The sequence below is a fragment of the Furipterus horrens genome, unplaced genomic scaffold, assembly GCF_987537825.1.
Source record: "Furipterus horrens unplaced genomic scaffold, mFurHor1.1.pri manual_scaffold_2, whole genome shotgun sequence".
In the NCBI taxonomy this organism is placed as follows: domain Eukaryota; kingdom Metazoa; phylum Chordata; class Mammalia; order Chiroptera; family Furipteridae; genus Furipterus; species Furipterus horrens.
In genome coordinates this window covers 167,990,571-168,012,546 of record NW_028327172.1, presented here as the reverse complement: position 1 = coordinate 168,012,546, position 21,976 = coordinate 167,990,571, and the positions used below count along the sequence as shown (strand labels likewise).

General features: G+C 41.5%; 1 long non-coding RNA gene across 1 annotated transcript in view; it reads right to left on the bottom strand.

The window, feature by feature from the left end:
* Nucleotides 1–6,787: 6,787 nt before the first annotated feature.
* Nucleotides 6,788–21,976, bottom strand: part of LOC150019903 (uncharacterized) — an 85,093-nt gene continuing 69,904 nt past the window's right edge. Inside the window, exons 2-3 of the long non-coding RNA XR_016509097.1 lie at nt 13,094–13,183; nt 6,788–7,782 (exon numbers count right to left, since the gene is read on the bottom strand). This is a non-coding gene — a long non-coding RNA (uncharacterized LOC150019903). The remainder of the gene's footprint in view (nt 7,783–13,093; nt 13,184–21,976) is intronic.

Genomic DNA, 21,976 nt, shown 5'->3' with positions numbered 1-21,976 from the left:
GGCAGCTGTTTGCAGTTCTGTTTGGGAGGAACCTGTCCCCCAGCTCTTGCTCTAATGCCAGACATTTCAGTTCCTCCCCATATGCCACTGGTGCCTGTCAAATCCAGTTTTTGCTATTCTTGGTTCTGAGTTTTAAAAAATGTATTATAGCAAAGAAAGAGTATTTCTGCTGCAGATAGAGAAGTGGTATATATATATATATATCTATACATAGATATATATAGAAATATAGATATAGATATATAGATATAGATATAGATATCTCTGTGTGTGTGTGTGTGTGTGTGTGTATAATGGAATATGACTCAGCCATAATAAAGAATAAAATCTTGCCATTTGCTACAATGTGGATGGACCAAGAGGATACTGTGCTGAGTGAAATAAGTCAGAGAAAGAATACTACCACACGATTTCACTTACATGTGGAATCTAAACAACAAAATAAATGAACAAGCAGAACAGAAACAGACTCACAGATACAGAAAACATTTTGATGTTTGTCAGATGAAAGAGCAGTTGGGGGAATGGGTGAAAAAGGCAAAGGGATTAAGAAGTACAAACTGGTAGTTACAGAACAGTCATGGGGATGTAAAGTACAACATAGGGAATTCAGCCAATAATATTGTAATAACTGTGTATGGAGTCAGATGGGATCTAGTTTTATCAGGATGATCATGTTATACGTTATGTATTAAATATATAATCACTGGGGTGTACACCTAAAACTAATTGTATGTCAACTATAATTGAAAAGAATTTTTAATCTAAATTTAAAAAATATATAATGGCACACCATACAGATACAATAGATGTAAAGAACGTTAAGAACACAGATAATAATAAAATGTTGGAAATAAGAGTGAATAATAATAATATTAATGATGGCTGGTTTGGCTCAGTGGATTGAGCGTCGGCCTGCGAGCTAAGTGTCGCTGGTTCGATCTTCCAGTCAGGGCACATCAGAGAAGGAAAACTCTGACTCCAAAAAACCTCCGCTGCCTTGCGGCATACCTCTTCAGGGGAAAGGCTAAGGGAGTAAACCCCGACAGAAAATCCAGAGCCGGAGTCCCTAAGGCAGTTTGACGTTGTAGTCAACACCGGCAACTCCTGCGGCGCACCTGAAGCCAAGCTGTATTGACTCCGTCTTTCCCTTGGACCCTTCAGCTGCGAGGAGAGGGGGAGTCTGCTGCATGGGCAACAGCGGACCCCCCATATCACCCTGCCCAGGCTCTGTGGCTTCAGCTTCACTGGAGAGGACACTCCAGCGTCATCACAAGATGTCGATTCAACACGGGAGGAGACAGACAGATACCGTGTCACTCCTGAGTTGGACTGCACAGTCATTCTCGGCGGTGCAGATAGACTCCTGGGAAGCTACACCATCGTCTCTCGAGACAGATGGCTGCCTACGAATGATAATTTGGTCTCTGGTTAATTTTATCTCTACTCATTGCACTTCAGTTGCATCTACCTTTTCAAAAGCTTCCAAACACAACATGTGGTCCTGACTCACTGGTTTTGTGTAATCCACTCTCCTGCACAACATGCTCTTCCTGGGCTGGCTGTCTGGGCACCTCAGCATCCTTCAGGAGTTAACCCAAATATCTCTGCCCCTGGGACGCCTTCCCGACTGCCCCTCCCTCCAAGCATTCTCCCTCTGCAGGGTGTGTGGGTCCATTAACATTTATTTATCACTCTTTATCACATTCTTTCTTTTATATTAACTTCAAGCTCCTCAATGACAGAGAGTGCACATTTTTTCCTTTATATTTGAGTACCCAGCCCCTGATATAATTTATGCCTGGAAAGCGGTGGGTTTCCATACATTCTCAATAAATGAGGAAGCGAGAGAACAGAAAGATTCCGGAAGAGAAAAGGGAATAAATATGTTGTGACACGATTTGAAGAAAATTATGATACGTACCTTTGAAAATTTTCTTTTCCTCTTCCTGAGGTGGTGACAGTGAGAAGTTACTTAAGAGAAGAATTGGCTAATTGGGCAACTCCTGGCTTTCAGGGGAGAACACCTGTTGTGCAGACTTGTTGGCACCTGCAGTACAAACAGCTGAGAGTCTGGGCGTGGCTTCCCTGTGAATATGTGGCCCAAATGCCAAAGGCTTTCCCAAAGACTTGCACCTTCCTGAGAAGTATCCCTGGCTGGTGGTCACTAACTCCAGCTCTAAATCAGTGTTTCTAACTAGAGCAGATTTTGCTTCTTCCCTCAAGAGATATTTGGGAATTTCTGGAGATTTTGGGTCATCAAAACTAGTTTGTGTGAGGTAGGATGGGTATCTAGTGAGTAGAGGTCAGGGTTGCTGCTAAACATTCTACAGTGCACAAGGCAGCCTGCACAACAAAGAATTATCTGAATAGTGCTGAGATTGGGAGAGCCCACTCTCAATAATGATGTCATGGGAGAGGTTACTCATCCTCAGAAGCACCATGCCTGAAATTCTCAGCTCTAAAGCACTCCACCCAGTTACTTGGGATGGGCACACCCTGAAGTACACTTCAGCATCCTCAGCAGATTCTGGGTCAGGTAACACCACCACTCCAAGTAGTTGCAGCAGCCATAACTGCCCCCTGCCCCATTCACTCTCATTTGATGGCCTTGCCTTATGCTCCTCTGAGAAATTACTGGCCACTGAGCTGGGGTTTTCTGTTTTCTCCATCTTTTCCTCACAGTTTGCCTGCAGCAGCACCTGAGCTTGCCTGTCTCTCCTCAGTCCCCGTGGCTATGATCTGCTCCTGGAACTAGAGTCCATTCCTCCCTACCCCACCAGGGTCTTGTTCCCTCTCTGTCTGTCCAACCTCTGCAGGACCTTTGGCTCCTTCCCGTAGTCTATAAATATATATAAGACTCCAGATCCTAAAAAAACTTAAAGTTTCCTTAATCAAACCCCTCTCAAGTTTTTACCTTATACTCTTTCATCCTTTTACCACCAAATTGATTTCATCTATCTGAATACATAGTCTCAAGGTAACAAAATTTCCAAATAAAACTCAAGTCTGCTTATCATCATGCCCACACCAATCAGCAGAGTATCCACTAGTAATCAGTTTGGTGCTTCCTTCTAGACTTCTCCTCTGCCTGTGAATTTACTCAGCTACGTAACAGAGATTTATTTTGTGAAGGTTTCGTTCTCCCATAAGTGGCATTAGCCTGTGCATATTGCTCCACAACGGTTTCCCCCACAGGTGGACTGCTGTTTTCTCAGCACCATCTCTGCCTGTTTCTGTGCTCTTCCCTGCATCACAGGGGCTGGAAATCTGGAGAGTACACTTTCCAGGCTCCCTCATCAGCATGTTTCCAGTTCAGCCCTTGTTTCAGATGTAGAAGGTGGAAGAGAAGCAGAGGCCATTACTGCTTTGGAAACAGGCAGATCAGAAGCTTCCGTGGGCAATAATCATGGTTGCTAGACAGGACGAGTTTTCTGGGCAGCCTTCTGTTAGGTACTGCAGGTGGCTGAGATCATCACCAGCACATTCCTGTGACTCCTGAACTTCCTGATTTCCCTAGGGGAGAATTGCCTTTCCTGACTGGCTATGCGAGTCCTTTCAACAGTGGTGGGAGCCCCAAATCCATGAGTTAAATATTTTCCAGTTCAAGTAACCCAAGTGATTTCTGTTTCCTGACTGGACCCTGACTGCTCCAGTCTTTTGTCCAGAAAGGGTTTTAGGAAACACACACACAAAGGTGTGGCTCTAGGATTCGGTGGTGTTTGATCTGGTTAGATTCAAGGCTGTGAACAATGAAATGCTGAGGTCTTGAAGTAACAAAGACTTTTAAAAATTATCACCTGGTGTCCCTGGCTGGGTAGCTCAATTGGTTAGAGAGCTGTCCCCATATGCCAAGGTGGTGGATTCAATCCCTGGTCGAGGCACATAAAGAAATCAACAAATGAATGAGTATAGTAAGTGAAACAACAAATCGATGTTTCTCTTTCTCTAAAAAAAAAAAAAAAAAAAAAATCAGTAAATAAAAATCATCACCTGGAGTTGTTTGGAATGAGAAGCATATTCAAAGCAAGGCCTTGGGAGACCAGTGGCTGCTATGGTGTAACAGGCTGACAGGAACCAAGACTGAGCGCTGACAGTGCGCTGGTCACTTTGACTGCCCTGCAGAGTAAAGCAAAGGAAATGTCCAGCTCAGCACGTGGGACTTTCCTCTGACACCCTGGGCAGAGGACCAAAGAGTTTCTGTGACTGCCCTAACAGGGACTCTGGTCTCCTTTAGCTGCCAGGCCAGTGAATGTGAAAACCAGGCCAGTGTTTGAGTCTAGGAATTGCAAAATTACAATCTACATTTAATCACAGCTTCCCTCGGTCCCTTTTATGCTAAAGTTAGGGAACTAATTTGGAAAGAGCGAGTTGTTTGTGACTGTACAGAATCTGTCTTTTAATCTGGAAAGCATGTCTTGATTCTCCCCAACCCCTGGACACCCCTAACACAGGTCCATGATTTTTCATCAAGATTATCTCCTACCCTGTGGAACACATGTCTTACCAAGCCCTCCTGCTTCTAGGGCCTCTTGTTCATCCTGTCCAATCGGAAGATACCATCAATGTCACAGATCAGTTTTTGTTCTCCAGAATGTCCAGGTGATCCACATCGCTTCTGATTATATTATGACAATCTGTGGGTGAGTTAAATTAGTCCTAAGGAAAATCTGTGAATGTGTTATATCTAGTCCATGTACTTGCAAACTGTTTCAGACCCTTTGATCTGAGTGAGATAGAAATAGGCATTTGCTAAATCAGGGGCTGCCTAACATGTACATGAGGCTGTATTAATCTTCTCCAGCTAAAATACCACCCCCAGCCTTGCAGCTCCAATGGGGGCTATTTGGTTGAGCTTGTCACAGTCTACACTCATTTTCCAGGATTCACCTAGGTGCTGTGGGGCCAGCCTAGTAAATTAACTACAGATGTGAGAGGAGGCAGCACAGCTATATGCTCAAGATCCTTAAGGGGCACTAATCTCTGCCATCTTCCAGAGAATGCTATGTTGTTTTTGTTTTACAGTCTTCACCAGGGGTTTAAAATTCATTTCAGAGACTTCCCTGTGACCTTTCCCATTATGGTAGTTATTACTCCACAGGCCAAGAAAGCAATGTGAGGCTTACCCAAACTGCTAAGCCTGTCAGTCCCTAGTATACATCTGAAGACCAGGAAAATAATACTGGGTGGATCTGCCATTTATTCCCTGGTCCATGATGAGGCTCTGGGTCCCAGGTACCTAATGTCAGCTCAGACCTTGTGTTCCATAACCCATAAAAATAGTTGGATATTTTCCTTTGCCAAATGCATACTCACCCAAGTAAATGGCCGTAGTTCCTTTAGGGAAGAACCCAGGATAACATTTAGTATATACTTGCCATGACATAGTAGGGTCTTTCTTTCCAGAGACCTGGCTAACTCTGCAGTCAACAGATTCTGGGTCTGAAAACTGGCTCTGGTCCAGGAAATGGGAAAGAGATCCTGACTCCTATTGGGGCAACCACTTTCAACCTAATGCTCATCCATTTTGGCCCATCTATTTTGTCCACAGAGACGATATTATATTTATTTTCTCCACTTCTCTACCTGTAGGTCAAGTACCCTAGATTTTCTTTGTAGATCTCATCATACCTGCTATTATTAAACTCAAAAATTTCGTCAATCTAATGGAGTAAATATTAGGTCTCACCTACCTGAATCTGACTGGTTTGATTCCCAGTCAGGGCGCATGCCTGGATTGTGGGTTGGGTCCCCAGTTGGAGGTGTGCAAGAGGCAACTGCACGTTGATATTTCTCTCCCTCTCTTTCTCCCTCCCACCCCCTCTCTCTGAATATAAATAAAATCTTTTTCAAAAAAATACTTTTAAAAATTAGGTCTTTTTCTGTTTTGTTTGCATTTTCTGATTATAAGGCTGATTATGATTTTACATAATTATTGAGCTCTTGTACTTCCTTTCCTGTGAAAGGCACATACACATCCATTGCCCAGTCTTAATTGGGCAGTATTCCTTTTTCTTTTAAATATGTTTTATTGATTATGCTGTTACAGTTGTCCCAATTCCTTTTCCCTCTGCTCCCCTCCACCCAGTGACTCCCCTCCCTCCAGTTGTCCTCCACCCCTTGGTCCATGCCCATTGGTTGTGCATATAGTTCTTCTCAACATCTTCCCGTATACGCCATTCCCTCCTACTATGCTTAATTCTTGCATCATCTCCCTCCCTTTTCCCTTTTCTCCCTTTCTGCTGACCTCCCTCCAATATGTTCCCCATACCTATAATTCTTTTCCCACTCTTGTTGCCTACTTAGTTTGCCTTTGTTTCAATTCCCTAGCTTCTGTTGTTGGTTGTTGTGATACAGTTTTCATTTTAATGTTCATAGTTTTGATCCTCCTTCCTCTAAACCAGTCCCTTTAACATCTCATATAACAGTAGTTTGGATCTAATGAACTTCTTCCGTTTTACTTTGTCCTGCAAGCACTTTCTCTGCCCTTCTATTCTGAATGACAGTTTCGCTGGATAGAGTATTCGTGGCTGTAGGTTTTTGATTTTCATTACTTAGAATATTTCTTGCCAGTCCCTTCTTGCCTGCAGGGTCTCCTTTGAGAAATCAGCTGATAGTCTAATTGGGACCCCTTTGTACATAATTCTTTTCTTCTCTCTTGCTGCTTTTAAGATTTTCTCTTTCTCTTTAATTTTTGACAATTTGATTATGGGTCTTGGAGTGGCTCTCCCTGGGTCCAGTTTTTCTGGAACTCTCTGTGCTTCCTGGACCTGTAAGTCTATTCCTTCCCCAAGTTCAGGAAGTTCTGCTTCATTAGTTTTTCACATAATTTTTCAATTTCTAGTTCTTCTTCTTCACCTTCTGGCACTGCTATAATTTGGATGTTTGTTTGCTTATAGCTGTCCCTGATGTTTCTGAGCCTCTCCTCATTTTTTGTTTCCTCTTTCTGCACTGGTTGACTGTTTGTTCCTTCCCTTTATTCAGATTTGTTGATTTGATCTCTGGTTTTCACTTCCTCACCACCCGTCTCGTATGTGTTTTTGTTCATTTTAGCCTTCATTCCTTCCCCGTCGTGTTTAATGTCTTTTGTTAATTCTGTAAGCTGTCTTATGACTATAGCTCTGAACTGAGCCTCAGAAAGTTTTTCTATTTATTCATCAGTTAATTCCTTTATCTGCTTTTTGGTTAGCTTCATGACTGGTACTTCAATCATTATTTCCGTCATTCTGACTGTTTTCATTTATCTTTCCTTCTTGGGTGGGCCTGTCACAGCTCCTATGCTATCGGGTGCAGCGCCCTGAGCACTCATCACAAACCTCACAAACCGGGGACCTTTTTCACCAAACTGTGGCGCTTTGTGTAGGGGCAAGGGCCCAAGATGGATTATTGCCGTTACTCTTCGCTGAGAGACCGGGAGCCTCTTCCTCCCTCCCCACGCCCTCTGGGCCCCACAGTCCGAGGCAATGGCGGTCTGCCTTCCCCAGTGTTAGAATCGCGAGCTGATGGGTCTCAACTGCCACCAGGACTACTCCCCTGGCATTTCTCGCAGTCCCGCCATTATCCCAACCTATCCGTCCTGGTTTTGCCCCTCCTATCAATCCCGATGAGCAGCACTGGTTTATAACTTCATACGTTGGACTTCCATGTAGTTTTATTTTCTGGAATTTCTGGTTATTTTTGGTTTTGTTGTAGTTGTATTCCTTCTTAGTTGTGGAGGGAGACAGAGGGTGTAAGTCTAAGCCTCCATCTTGGCCGGAAGTCCTCTCCTTTTTCTTATTAATTCTGTATTATTAATAAAAATTACATTAATCAATATATTAGTAAAATAATTATAATTAACATATTAAGATAGTTATATTAGCTAATATTGATTGTCAGTAACATTGATATATAATATATTATAATGAATTAGCAATGTAATACAATATGTAAGTAATCTATACTTACTGCATGGATTATTTTATGATGATTATGTATAACATTGTAACTAAGTTAATTAATTATATTAATATTCACATAAACATACCTTGATACTTTATTAACATAATTATATTATTTCCTATACCTAACAATAATGTAACAGTAATGTCCTATTTAAACTATTCTAAATAGAATTTATTTTAAATAGAATTATATTGATATATTGTTAATGTGTTAATATTATGAAGATTAATAGATTTTATGTTATATATGTTGTAAACTTTTTTCAGTAGAAGTAAATGGTCATTGATTTTATTTACCTAACTCCTCAATATTTAAATAAACCCCTTATCATCTGGCTTCTAACTCTAGTACCCTACTAAAATTCTTCTCACTAAAGTCTTAAATGACCTTCAAAGGTTAAATCCAAAGGTTTGTTTTTCATCTTTCTCTGACTTATACACCGCATTTTGCACGTCCTGGAACCCTTTTTGCTGGGCTTCCAGCACAGGTGCTCCTGGTTCTCCTCCTAGAACTCTGACAATAACTCATCAGTCTCTTGTTAGGCTCTGCTTCCTCCCCCTCCCCCTTAAAGTTTGCATTCTTCTAGGTTCTTTGTTTGTCTTTCATTGTTGTTCCTCACACTCTTCCTTGGAGATCTCATCAACCTCAGGTTTCAACAACCACTTACACACTGTTGCAAACCAGACCTAGTTTGCATTCCAGACAGGTCTCTCAGCTATAGTTTTTTATATCTGACTCTTTCTGGACATCTCCATTTCATCCCATAGAGGCATATCCGGTCCGATACTGCATGTCCAAAATGGAAATCTTCTTCCTTCACAGTCAATCTTCCCGAGTTGCCTACTTTCACTGGCTTTGTGTCTCACCTCCTAGTCATTCTTCATCCCATTCCGGTCTGGCATCTGCTCACACCACTCTTGTATATATGCTCTTGGTGGAGGTACTAATGATCATCTTATCATCAAATCCAGTGTATATTTCCAGCACTTTTCTTACTGGTTTCTTACAGTGATTTTCCTCCTTCATGAAGCACTGCTTTCCTACCTTTTTAATGCCACACTATTCCTGCCTTGGGTAAGTGGCAGAACCCCCACATTTCTCCCTGTGCAGGAAGGACAGTCATGGTAGGAAGGGTCAACTGAAAGCCCGCCGAGTTCTTTCCCACCTGCTAAAACCACAAACAAAAACCAGTAAGAGCACATCGCTGAACAATTGTAGAAATTGATGCCTTATTCAAAGTTTTGAAACACAAAAAGGTGTTATTTCTGTTAAATCTCCATTAAATTCAGCTGTGGAGCCTTTGCCAAAGAGAGAGGCCTTGGAAGATGACAGTGGATTTTCCTGAGCCTAATTAGTCAGTGACTCTCATTAGAGCTGCTCTTCTGGATAGGATGTCTTTACTGTAGCAAGTCAGCACCAGTCCAGGCACCTGGTATGCTGCTGTTAATCTAGAAAATGCTTTTCCCCCCTTTGATTCACTAAGCAGAGAAAACAAGAAACAGTAATGCTCCCACCTAGCAGAGACATCGGGACATTTTCAATCTCTAACCTCATTTCCTCATTGCATCATTCAAGGGCGTTTCTGGGAATTTGATATTTTTAGTATCTATACAACATCTACTTGTCCATTACTTTGATGACATGTGTATAGGATTATAAGGATTGTACAGAATAGACTAGGACCGGATGGACTAGAACCAGGCAGTTCCTTGGATGCCCAAGTAAGATATATGCCTGCTAAAGTGTGGGAAGGAATCCCATAAAAATACGGACCGCACCCCCACCATTAAAAAAAAAGGCACAACACTTGATGGGACTTTGTGAATGTTAGAGGCTACTGCCTTAGTCCGTTTGGGCTGCTGTAACAAAATGCCAGGGACTGGGTAGCTTATAAGCAACAGAAATCTGTTTCTCACAGTTCTGGAGGCTGAGAGTCCAAGATGAAGAAGATCAAGGCGCCAGCATGGTTCTACTGTGGTGAGGACCCTCTTCCTGTTTATAGCCAGCACCTTTGGCTATGTCCTCACATTGCAGAAGGGCCAATGGGCTCTCTGGGGTCTCTGTTTTAAGGACAATGATCTCATTCATGAGAGCTTTGCCCTCATGATTTAAGCACCTCTCAAAGGCCCCACCTCCTGACTCCATCATCTTGGGGAGTTAGGATTTCAATATGGAAATTTGGGAAGTATACAAACCTTCAGACCATAGCAGGGGTGTTTATCACTTTTGGTGTCGTTCTGCAGCACATACGCTGTGTGAACCCCATCTCTGAGGAAGGCCCAGAATGACAGAAGCCTATATGGACCCTGAAGCTAACTGTGATTGGAGATGAGGTGAGAGCAATGTTATGCCATTATGTTAGTAAGGATTTCTGCTTTGGAAAAATAGTTCTTGGCTTGCTGTTGAACCCTGACAAAAGCAGAATGCCTTTCCCATGGGTCAGGAGGTGACCATGAAACTAAGTTACCCATGACAAAACAGTAGTTCTCTAATTCACTTCTCCACACATCTAAGGTGCCCAGAAGCACCCCATTATCAGGTGGAAAGATCAGACACCTAATCCACACCGAGCAGGTCCTGTCGACACGAATTGCATGAATAGGGGGCTTATACTCCCAGCGGACCCACTCCTGTCCACCGCTGCTTCAGTCTCCAAACATGTATGGCCTTATGGGGCATTTATTATGGCCAGTTTCCCCTGGCTGGTTTGGCTCAGTGGATTGAGCGTCGGCCTGCGAGCTAAATGTCGCTGGTTCGATCTTCCAGTCAGGGCATATCAGTGAAGGAAAATTCTGACTCCAAAAAACCTCCGCTGTCTTGCGGCATACCTCTTCAGGGGAAAGGCTAGGGGAGTAAACCCCGACAGAAAATCCGGAGCCGGAGTCCCTAAGGCGGTTTGACGTTGTAGTCAACACCGGCAACTCCTGCGGCGCACCTGAAGCCAAGCTGTATTGACTCCGTCTTTCCCTTGGACCCTTCAGCTGCGAAGAGAGTGGGGGTCTGCTGCATGGGCAACAGCAGACCCTCCATATCACCCTGCCCAGGCTCTGTAGCTTCAGCTTCACTGGAGAGGACACTCCAGCGTCATCGCAAGATGTCGACTCAACACGGGAGGAGACAGATACCGTGTCACTCCCGAGTCGGACTGCACAGCCATTCTCGGTGGTGCAGATAGACTCTCAAGAAGCTACACCATCGTCTCTCGAGACGGACGGCTGCCGACGATTATGGCCAGTTAGCTGATGGTAAGATTTTTAATCAGGATTGCAGATGGGTCTGCCTAGGATGCTCACAGCAGATGGATGAGGACTGATGTAATGTCACAGCCTCGCAACAAGATTTTGGTAAAGACTTGGAGCTAACAATCAATGTATGCTGCTGGTTTCCATAGACGAAATGTTTGTATTCCTCACAATTAATTTATTGAAACTTAATCTCCATTGTGATGATACTAGGAGATGTGGCCTTTGGGAGGTGATTAGATCATAATGGTAGAGCCCTTATGATTGGGATTAGTGCCCTTTTAACAGAAAACCTCAAGAGCTCCCTTGATCCTTCTGCCATGTGAGGACACAGCAGAAAGGGGCAGTCTATGAGTGAAGAAGCCCGCCTAAAAACACCCCGCCTCTGCTGGCACTTTGATCTCAGACTTGCCGGCCTCCAGAATTGTGAAAAAATGTTTGCTGTTTAAGCCACCCAGTCTATGGTGTTTTGTTATAGCAGCCTGAACAAAATAAATCACTGATCTTCCCAATCTGGAATCCAGTCAATCCTCAGCATTTGTGGATTTTATATTTACAAATTTGCCAACTCACTAAAATCTATTTGTAACCACATAGTGATACTGACAGGAAATTTGCAGGCGTATGAGGACATGCAAAGAGCAGTGAAACTGAGTTGCCCTGTGTACATGTTACCACCCGAAGCTGAATAAGTCGTCACTCTGCCTTCTGTTTCAGCTCTCGTACTGAACAATGTCCTTTCTCATGGCCTATGTAGTGCCATGTATTTCACATTTCTGTGCATCTTGTTGCTGATGTCACCGTTTGAAGTAGCTCCCAAGCATGGCACTGAAGTGCTGTCTAGTGTTCCTAAATGCAAGAAGGCTGTGATGTGCCTTACAGAGAGAGCACGTGTGGTAAATGAGCTTCATTCAGGCCCGAGTTCCAGTGCTCTGCCTGTGTGTCCCCTCTAGGGAATCAACAATATGGCACATCCACAGAAAGGAAGAAAAAATGCACTGATCTGGATGCCAGGCCACTCTAAAAGTGCTAATGAAGCATCCATAGTGTGTGACAAACCCATGGAATAGGAGCAAAATCTCTGGGTTCAGAGATGAAAACTGATTAAAACAAAAGGGAAAAACCATGGTGGACACCACTGTTGTGAGGCTGAAAGCCAAAGAAATTTATGGTCATGTTACCCAGGGTCAGGAAAACGTTAAACTCTTCTCAGCTAGTGCTGGCTCACACATTTCAAAAGGCAATCAGCATGAAGAATGTGAAAGTTGTGGGTGACTGGGAGGCTGTGGAAGAATTTAAATATGCTTGCTAGGTGTTGTATCTGAAAAAAATTGTGAAAGAGCCAGTTGTCTGTGCCGATGAGACTGCCTTGTTTTCCAAGTGTGTGGTGTTATTGTTGACAAAAACGCTGTGACCAGAAGCACGCAGGAACATAGCTCTGTATTTCCCTTTGACATTCAGTATTAACTAATTCAGCATTACTAGTGACTTTATAGAACAAAACCACCCTAAAAAATGTGTGCACTGAATAATCAACTTACATGAATTGGATTATTAAGACGTGAAAGTGAGAGTAGACCCTCCACTTTTATATCTAATATTTTATTCTCTACTATATATATAATATTTTATACCATCAATATTGTGATTCTGAGGTCCTATGGTTTAGGAGTCAAATACCCAAGGAATAAAATTTTCTAACAAATACAATGAAGGGCTCTCAAATATTTTTTAAATTCTTTATCAGACATGGCTATGGGGGGGGCAAAACACTGAATTTATTTACTAAAGATTGTGTATTTATTCTTACATGCTTAAAATTCAGTCACCTTCAAAGTACTCTCCATTTCATACAATACACATATCAAGATGTTTTCTCCACTGCTCAAAACAGTTTTTGAGCTCACCAATTTTGATGCCTTTTATTGCTTCTGCCATTTTTTGTTTCACCTCTTCCATATCTGCAAAACATTTCTTTCTGAGGATTATTTTTTATCCTGGGAAACAAAAAAAATGTTGCTGGTGAGATCAGGTGAATAGGGAGGGTGAGGCATGGGGGTCATGCCATTTTTTTGTCAGAAACTGCCGAACATTCAGTGTGGTGTGGGCAGGTGTGCTCATAAATCACCCATCATGAAATGGGCAAACACGATGAAAGAGTCTTCAAAAAAAATTCACTGAAACTGAACGCAGCCTCTCACAACAATGCCAGCTGGTGCACTGGTTCTAGGGTTCCTAGAACACTAACCCAGTGGGGGAAGTCTATACTACCAGAGGCCTGCCCTCCAGAAGATAATTCCAGGTTTTTGCCCCGCATATGTATTTGTACAGCGGTGTATTTGTGTGTGTGTGAGGGTAAGGGGGTGCAGGTAGGGAGTTTCTCATGAGCTGACAATGTTATCTACATTGCTGGTCACCACTATTCCTTTTCAGCCTGTTCTGAGCTTGTTTTCATGCTCATTATTCTACTGAAAATGCTTCACTAATGTTCTTTGTATTGCCAAACCCAATGACTATGTCTCTGATCTCAAATTTCTCTAATTTATTCTCGGTGCTTCTGACTTAGTTGACCACTGTCCTCTTTTCAGACTCTTCTCTCCAGTTCTGTGATCATTTACTCTCATTCTACTTTTTCTCCTATGTTACTAACCTCTCCTTTTAAGTCTCCTTTGCTAAGTTCTCCTTCTCTACCCAATCATTAAAATTTGATCCTCCTCAAAACATGGTCCTGAGCCTTCTTCTCTTCAATGTCTTCTATCTCTAAATATTTTCATCCACTTTAATATCTTCACATACAATTCATATGCCATGTCTCCCAAATTAATATTGATAGCTCAAATCTCTCCCCCTAGCTCCAAACTGACATATCCAACTGCACAACATAACATCTCCACTTGGCTATCCCACGGTTCTCTCTAAATCCTTATGTCCAGACAGACCTGATGCTTGTCACCTCAAAGTTCTGCTTCCATCTCCAATCCTATCCCTCATTCTCTCCCTACATGAACAATGACAACACATTCAAGTGGGAACCAAAATTAAAAGTGGAGAAATTATTTTTGACTCACCCCTTTTGCCAATCTCTTGCCTCCACTTAAACCCTTCAGCAGATTCTACTTCCAAATATATTTCAGTTCCACCTACTTCTCTCCATGTTTGCTGTCCTGGGGCCCGCCATAAAGTGGGGTAAGGGTGGGGGGAGGAGAGCATCATGGACAGTCCAAACTTCTACAACCCCAAGTTTGTGACCCTAGAAGGAGATAGATGCTCTCTCCCAGCATTAACAGGTAAAATCCCAGAGAAGAAGAGGCCAAGTTTGGGTCATGTGGAGGAGAAAGGGCAGCTTCTCAAAGGTATGGTGGTGCTGTTACCAGAAAAGCAAAAGGGAGCCAGACAGAGAGGAACACTCTGTGAAGAGTGGAGGCTGGTGACAGACTCTCACCTCCTTACTTGTCCTTTGCTGTCCTGTGTACATCTCCCAGGCAAACCAGATGCTTGAGGCAATTGGCTCTTAAATAAATTGTTATTATAATGCCCCCAAGCTTTGAGGATTTCCTAGAGCAGGTAATGCATAGAACTTGGAAGTAAAAGAGAGCCTTCTAAGGCTCTGAAAGCATTTGTCTAGATTTTGTTGCATTAATGGGTATGGTAATAAGCAGAAGGTATCTACTTCTGTGGTGTTTTATTTTATTTTTTCAGTCTTTCAGGATGATTTCAGCTCTGGGTTCCAGGTTGGCAGGGTTCCAGGACATGTATATATTCATGTAAATATAACTCCTTAAATTTATAATGTAGCTACAATTATACGCCTGAGAAAATTTATACTTGAAGAACTAAACAGTAATACCTATATAAAAAGAGGTCAAGGTGGTTTTCTTCCACCCCCATGCCTTATCTCCAAACACAGTAATTCAAATTAGTCAAATAAAACTCCCAGGGCTTCTTTTAATGTTTTTAGAATTAGGGAATTCAACTGGAATTTTGATTTTCCAAAACAAAAACAAACAAGAAAAAACTCACAGGGTCAGAGACAGTAGTTCTAATCATTCCTATTCTTCTTCTGAACAACCAGCAGAGGGCGAAACAGAACAAATAAAATAAGTGGAACCTGAATTTGTCCAAGTTCACACAAAACCTGAGTGACAACAATGAGTCCTAACTCAAGAACTTAGAAAGGGGTAAATATGGTCTTGAACACTCATTTGACTTATCCATGATGTTTCCAAGTTATTTCTATAAAATTTTAGTTTGTGATAGAAGTTACATTTTTTTCATCCAGGACCCACTCATATCACAACCTGCTAGAGACCAATTTTAGAAAGGTAGTTACTCAGAAAATGTACTGGAGAAAGGCAGAGAATACCAAGTATTTCTTAGTCTAATAACAGGACTTTTCATGCTTGTAGCAACTAGAATATAACCTCCCCTGAACACTTAATTTATAAGAAAGGGAATCAAGAGAAGTAAAACTTGTTCTCATATACCCTATGTTCAAAATGAAGGCACATAGAAGCACTATTGTAAGAAAAGGTAAAAAATTTATGAATCTTATGTTAGATAAGGGTGAGAACATTCTATTAAAATTTTAAAATACGTAATGTATGTGTGGTCTCTGCCCAGTTCAGTTGCCTTTTGGGAAAGCACTCTTTATACTATAATTCAATGTGTCAAAGATCAATTATATTCACCTATTAGATTAAATTATAAAATACAGTTGGGAAAAAGTGTGGAGAAATGAACAGTCATGTACACTATTGGCTGGACTATAAGTTGCTATGACTTCTGGAGACCAGTTAGGCCAATCATAACTCCCTGTGAATGTTCTACATGATCCCTCATTCTCACTTCTTCTTTCCTGTAAGAACATTAGCAAAAGTGTCTGAAAATATCCGTATGAGAATGCTAATCATATTTAAATTTAAATGAATCAGTTTGTTGAGTAATATGCATTTAAAAAGTATAATCACATATAAACTATCAGTTAATATGTATATTATGTTACATGGTTAGAAGTGGTTTCTTCTGGGAATAGAGAATGGTGGAGGAAAGGGAAGGATAAGCACTTCACATTTTACTGAATGAAGGAAGCACAAATTCCTTTATAAAGATGTTTAAGACCAAATTGAACACTTATATAGAGTTCCACCCAGGGACACCTAAGTTAGAGCTCCCCCTAGGGAGCTAAAAAAATCACTCAGAATGACAGGTCTGGAAGAACAAAGGATGGAAAAGCTAGTTTTCCATGGAACTGCTGTTGATTACCTAAAATTTTTGACTTAGTGGCTCTTTAGATCTCAATTTGAATCAGCAATATAGAGTTAATTATTGACCTAATAATCCCTAGAGTCAATCAACTTTATATCTGAATGCTGATTCTCAACCAGATCATTGGGGGCATATCAATATGTAATTGCTGAAAAATGCAAATGATATTATCCCAATCTGGTTGATTAAACTATGCCACCCATGTAGCTTGATTTCTAAATGACATTGGATTCTTTAATTAACACATATGCATTTTAAAGAAATATTCTACATTTGTTTTTCTTTTTCCCCATTAATGAGGCCATTGTGTCATTAACGTGGCTATTGTGATGATGATAATTGCCCTTTTCAAAAATTCTATTTGCTGCAGCAGGAAAGATGGTGGCTTTAGTAAGCTGACCCATCATGGCCCATACTTGGCCCATGATAGGGGTCATTTTTTAGAGTTGGTTGGCTCTGGCAAGGTCAAGATCTGGTCTGCCCTTTTGCTAGGCAGTCTTCTCAATAGCACTCTTCTCTGTTGATGTGGTACACTTTTATTTTATAAATCCTCACCTAAGGATATGTTTCTTGATTTGAGGGGGGGGGGAGAGAGAGAGAGAGAGAGAAATCAATGTAAGAGAAACAGCGATCAGTTGCCTTCCAAACATGACTCAACTGGGGATTGAACCCTCAACCTTTGGGTGTGTGGGACAGTGCTCCAACCAGCTGAGCCACCTATTCAGGGCTTATGTGTTATGCTTTGCGGTAAAATTGTTTCTCTTTCACATTCTATATATTCACCTCTTACTTTTTAGCCTTATCCCGGTTTTCCACCCAGCATGTTCCTCCAATCTCATTTAATTTTGTCTTAGCCTCTCCCCATATCTAATCTGACAAGAACCCATGAACTGAGGGAAAGAGAGCCAACATTAAGGGGTATATACCAGGTACTGCGTGAGTTGCTTTTCTGACATCTGTCACTTGATTCTGCTAACACTACAAGAGAGGACCTATGACCCTCACTATCCCAGTGAAAGAATAAGTTCATTTAGGCTTCTAGTAGGAAACAGATGACATATTCAAATTGGGTAATTTAAGGAAAGTTCAATAAAATCTGACTATTTACAAAGATGCAAGAAGGCTGTAAGAAAAACCACAAGGCATCTACAATACCTTGAGGCTAGTAACATGCCCAGTTACCCCCACTAAAGTAGCAAAAGAAGGGAGAGTTGCAGGAAGCAGGAGAGAGACAGGCTGTGTGGAAAGAACTTTATAGGAGCTATGACTTAGTCAGAGGGGACACAGCCAGCTCAAGGTGACCTTGCAAAGAGGGAGCTGGAGTGCTAAATGTCTTGCCCTCACAATCTACACTCCCTTCAGTCTCTGACCAATGTTCCCCACTGGCCAAATACAATTAGAAGCCAAGGCCAAGAGACCCCGGTGGCTGTGTTTCATACAGGTTGGCTTCCTGGAGTACAGAGCAGAAAGACATCAAGAACTGGAGGCGCAAAGGGATAATATCTAATAAAATCCTCCTCCCCTCTAAGTAGGCAAGATTCTTAAACAGTTATTCTTCTCTTGAAGCTTCTTTAATGCTGTCATAAGTACAAACTACTTGTCTAGTATGCTCATGTAATATCCTGGATCCCTTCCAAATTCTGACTGTGTATTTAATGTTCAAATAATCTTTATTCTAACACTGAAAACCTATTAGAAAGCTCTAATGTTGTCATCTGGGATAATTTTAGATTTCAACAGGTTTTCACAAAGAATGTAAGCAAACCAATTGCTTAAGTTGGAAGAAATGTCAATGCTAGTAAAGATTGATTTTCTATACTTCCTCTCTCTAATTAGTTGCTTTGGACATCAATGAGTTGCATAAAAAAGAGCCACAATGATGTGTCTGATTAAGTAGCTCCAGCAAACCAGAAAGGCCAGAGCATAGCATTATTAGCTCTTTGACGGGCTATGTATGTGAAGCCATGCTGAGCTGAAGAAACACTGAGATGCTCAAGGGGATAACAGAATAAAAGCAGATAACAGGAGGAGGGCCTTCAAAGGAAGACTTGATTTAAACAGTGGTCTAGAAAAGCCAAGGAGCATATTCATCAGTGTAGAAGAAAAACACTGCTAATTGGATACTTGCTACCATGTGACAGGCACTATGCTAAGTGCTTTCACATCATATTTCATGCAATCTGCAGGACAGCCCAGTGAGATATTTTTATTTGGAGCATTGTACGTGTGAGCAAAGTAATTTGCCTAAGGCACTACAAAACAAAATCAGAAAATCCAATAAAGAGGCATAGTTTTCGAAAGGTTTTACATCTGTTGTGACCTCAGACACAATCCCATCATTTCACCATTTTCAATCATTGCTTGTGTCTTCAAGAAAAGTGGTAAGACACAAATGATAACTTATTCTGCCTATTTACTGCATCAATCTGGAAGAACAGAATTTCTTCTGAAACCAGCTCCTTTTGGAAAATATTTTAAATGATTATCACAGCACTTGGAAGCATTCCTGAGAGTTAGCCTGTAAAATCTTTTCCCCAGAATAGGCATAAAGGTTTCATACCAGACCTCAGCTCAGAATAGTCCTCGGTTGTAATCCTTACAGCAGCAAGCACATGAATAGGACACATAAGTGGAATTAAATAAATGCTTATTCAATGAGTAGTCAGATAGCACAGTATGTAATGGCAAGAGACTTCAGAAGAGTAAACACTGGTTTGTTTATCCATAAAAAATAATCAAACTAATCTTTTTATCTCCACTAGTGCTATTGCATCTAATTTCATTTTAGTGTGGGCCAGTGACTCCCATTACTCATCCACTTAATATCCACCTCACTCTAAAAAATTAATACAGGAATAACCAGGCTAAAATGTAAATCCAACCCAAACACGAAGTGGAAAGTGAACAAAAACTAATAAGAAGAAAGATAATACCTAATGTTAATTACGTACCAGGCCAAGTGAACATATATTTTCTCATTTAATTTCCATAATAACCATTGTCCTCATTTTATAGATGAAGACACTGAAGCTTAAAGAAGTTAAGTAACTTGGCCATGGTCACATAAATAATAAGTGACAAGTGACACAGTAGAAATTTAATTAAATTCTAGAAGATAATCATATAAGGGCAGCCCTTAATATCAACAAAGAGACAGGGAGTAGGAGGTGCCACGCCTTTGCCTTGGTGGTGGTGGAGTCATTATGGAGATGACTAATGTATAGGAGACTCAATAGCTTCCTTACCCTGGTGAGGGCATCACAGTGATCACCTGGCTTGCCCTGGAAAAAAATGGGGAAACTTGTGCAAAGAGCTAGAGCTGACGTCCTGGCTCCATCACTTTCCTTATCTCTCACCTTATCTCTCTGAACCTCAGCTTCTCAACTTGTCATATGTGAATGGTAATGCTTCAAAAGGTGTTTATGAAGATCAGTCAAAGTGCTTCAAAATCCATAAAGCATTGTGCCACGAAATTTTTCAGTTATTTTCTTCTACTGATAATACTCCTAGCCAGCAAGACAGGAAATGCTATAACATAAAATCCTGGGCAATACACACGTTAGGAACGGTTTGTGTGTAAAGACAAATCTATTCATTCGCCACAGTTCACAGCTCAGGGGCTCTTCATTCAGTGATATAAGGAACCCCAAGGAAGAGATGGGGGTGGTGAGAGATGGCAAGTGGGATTAATGCTAATTTTGTAGGGCAAAGAAGGGCTTAGGGAATGCCTTTGAAATGGGAAGGACCTTTATTTTACTAGGGACAGAATAAGTTCAACTATAACACTATTGTATGGTATTTAGGCATACCCTGCATTGTTGTTCCAAGCTGTATTTGAGGTAAGGTGCCTTACCTTTCTTTGTACCACTTTATGGTTTTCAAAGAATTTCATATTGATGATTTCAATTGATGGTATTTTTATGTTGTTGTCTTCTTAGTTCTATTAAGGAAGAGAGCGTATATAGACAAAGGTGATAAATTACTTTTATTATCTGCAAGGCTGTTGAACGATTTTAGACCCAAGTTGTTCTCCAATAGCTAATAATTTTTATTTTTTGCTCCTTTGTTTTTTTATCTGTAAATAGAGTAAAATGACCTTGTATTGTTTTTCATATCTAATAAGATTATGTACATAAGACGTTTTGGTAAATTCTAAAGAACTCTTATTATTGTTTATTATCCATCAACTCTGCTAAGTGAAGGCATAAGCCTTGTGATTCAAACCCACAGCAACTCCAAATCAAAGATGCAACACAAGGTAAGCCAAGAGAAACCCCTAGATCTAGGCAGTATTCACACATAAAGGAAGTGCACACAACGTGCAGAGAGAGGGAGCTGCATTAACTAGGGACCCCAGAGGGTCCGCCCAGATGCTTGGACATTCAAAGCTGGCACTGAGCAAATGGACTCCTAAAAATCAGAGCCGGCATCAGGGTACTCACCCAGCCATCTGACTCACTCACAGCACCTGGGCCCGAGAAAATGTTATTTCCCAAATCCTGCTTTCCTTCCCCCATCTTCCCCAGCCCCACATACAATCTGGACAGTCCATAAGGTAGAGGATAATTTTAGGGGCTTCCCCAGAGCCTGGATGGATGCTTTCCAATCATTTATTTCTGGCCTGTGAAGTCAGATGCGCTATTTCTTTTTTTTTTTTTTTTAATGTTTTTTATTGATTATATTGTTACAACAGTTCCAATTTTCTCCCCCTTGTTCCCCTCCACCCAGGACCCCCCTCCTTCAGCAATCCCCCCCAAGTCCATACCCCTGGTTCATAAAAATTAACTATCCCCCCCCTCTCAAATATTAGGACCCTTTGTAATCTTGTAAAGGACAATGGGCGAAGGTCTCAAGCTCCTCTAGCTGCTTCAAGCTGGACATGGTCGTCGTCCTACCTACCCTTGTGTCCAGAAAACCCTAATAAGAGTGGGGGTGTGGAGGGGAGGGTGGCCTTCCCACATGGGGAAGGATCGTGCAGACTCCAGGTCAGTTGGCTGTCTCCGGTCAATGGCGTGCTTGGTTTAATAGGCTGGTGTCCTTGTTGTGTTCTGGGGCAACAGATTTGGCGAAAAGGGTTAATATAACCATTTCTCATATTCCTTCACCCAGAAATAAAAAAAATTATGGATTTCAACATCTATCATCCCGATCTCTAACTGACCACCAGTTAGTGAATCAGTCTTCTCAAATGTTGGTGTAATTGTTACAGGGTGGGAAAAGGGAACCCCAAAATTTCAGTGATGGGACTCAGTGGAGCACAGCCATTTTTCCTAAGAAGGCCTTTGCAAATCTATGGTTGGTAGCAAGTGCCTTAACTATGCAAATGGCTTTGGTCCTTCCAAAGCGTCAAGGAGATGGGAGGGGTTTTGGCCATAGAAAGGTAACGAAAGAGCTTACAGGGCCTACCCAAGGTTCTGGGAATGGTCAGAACCAATTACCATGCCCACTGCGTCATAGTCAGGGATTTAAAAATCAGGAGGCAGCCATCAAGCAGGGTAATGCCATGCAGTTTGTAAGGAGGTAGG